The 1,507-nt window shown below is 33.9% G+C and overlaps 1 non-coding gene across 1 annotated transcript; it reads left to right on the top strand.

Annotated features, from left to right (window-relative positions):
- Window positions 1–257: 257 nt before the first annotated feature.
- LOC111877421 (small nucleolar RNA R71) lies at window positions 258–364 on the top strand. Its single transcript, XR_002845399.1, has one exon. It is a non-coding gene; the product is annotated as a small nucleolar RNA R71 (small nucleolar RNA).
- Window positions 365–1,507: the final 1,143 nt, after the last annotated feature.

Below are 1,507 nucleotides of genomic sequence, written 5' to 3'. Positions count from 1 at the left end.
TTGTGATCTTTTCTTCCATTGTGTCGAGCTTTGCAATTACTACGCTGATAGTATATTGACCTCCATCTTTATTTGAATTCCCTCTAGTGAAATCATCCTTTGAGTTATAATACTCTCTTGAATGCTTAGCGAATTCTTCAATCAAAACTTTATTTGTTGTCGGATTCTTCTTTGTCACGGGCCCTTGCGAGTCTAAAAGTTGACGAGTGCACACATTTACTCCATCATAAAATATCAATATTTCTATTTGCCCATTGAAGTCATGTTGAGGGCAATATCGTAACAATCACTTGTAACGTTCCCAAGCTTCGTATAATGACTCCCCTTCTAATTGTTGAAAATTCTGGATATTTCTCTTAAGTTTTGCCACTTTTGAAGGAGGGGTAAATTGGTTTATGAACTTGGTCTTAAAATCAGCCCATGTTGTGATTTCTCCAAAGGGAAGTGATTTTAAGCATTCCTTAGCTTCTCCCTATAACGTGACCGGTAAAAGTCGAAGAATCACCGCATCTTCACTTACATTTGGTGCATTAAAATAATGTGAAATCTCCACCACATCTTCTATATGCTCATAGGAATCCTCATGGTCCTTCCCATAAAAAGGTAGATCTTTTTGCATGCTAAGAATGTCCCCCGGAAGTTCAAACTTTGTCGTGGTTGGGATGTTTAGTGGATCAATACCCCATGTATTTTCGTTCCTAATATGTTGCTTGTACTCTTCCATTGTCATGGTTGCTATGTCCCCCATTTTTTCTGCTAAAACAATACTAAAAAACACATAAAACGAACAAAAAAAAATCTAAAAACTGCCAGGAACGTGACCACGACGTGGCAAAGGTTCCCATGACGTGGCTGATGTTCAGACGAAAAAATAAAATTAAATAAATGCTGAAAAATAACTTTTTGTGGTTTTTAACCCAGAAAAAGGATCGAATAACTAAAAGTAATTACATTAAAAATCAAATAAGTCGTTCCCCCGCAACGGTGCCAAAAACTTGATGTGCACAAATTATATGTATCTACTTTTGAATTTATAACTTAACGAACTTAAGTAGCTAGAATGCACCTAGGCAGTGTACCTAGTCGAATTATAGAATAGTTTAGGTAAGTCGGGTGAAGATCACAAGGAACAATATTTAATTAATAAAATAACTAGTAAAAGCTAAACTAAGAAAAACAACTAAAATGGGGGTTTTATCTGATTTCACAATTTCCGAAAAACTTAAGCACTCAGCTAAAAACGACTGTAATCAATATATTAAAAACACTTTCGTTTAGTTTCAAATCCACATTTTCCTATTGTTAGTTCTTATTTTTGTAGATCAATAAAGTTGGTTACCAATTTACATGTAATTAGAAATTTGATCAAATCTATTAATATTTTCACCAATTCATGTACTATTTTGTATGGTCCTACACAAGCAAACACAAGATTAGTTATTAATTATAATTGGGCTATGTAAGATTTGTTAAACACAATTATGGTCACAATTATGTTCTCTAACAC

Source organism: Lactuca sativa, chromosome 8, assembly GCF_002870075.4.
Source record: "Lactuca sativa cultivar Salinas chromosome 8, Lsat_Salinas_v11, whole genome shotgun sequence".
In the NCBI taxonomy this organism is placed as follows: domain Eukaryota; kingdom Viridiplantae; phylum Streptophyta; class Magnoliopsida; order Asterales; family Asteraceae; genus Lactuca; species Lactuca sativa.
The sequence above is the reverse complement of the archived record's forward strand: the minus strand, read 5'-3'. Positions and strand labels throughout refer to the sequence as shown.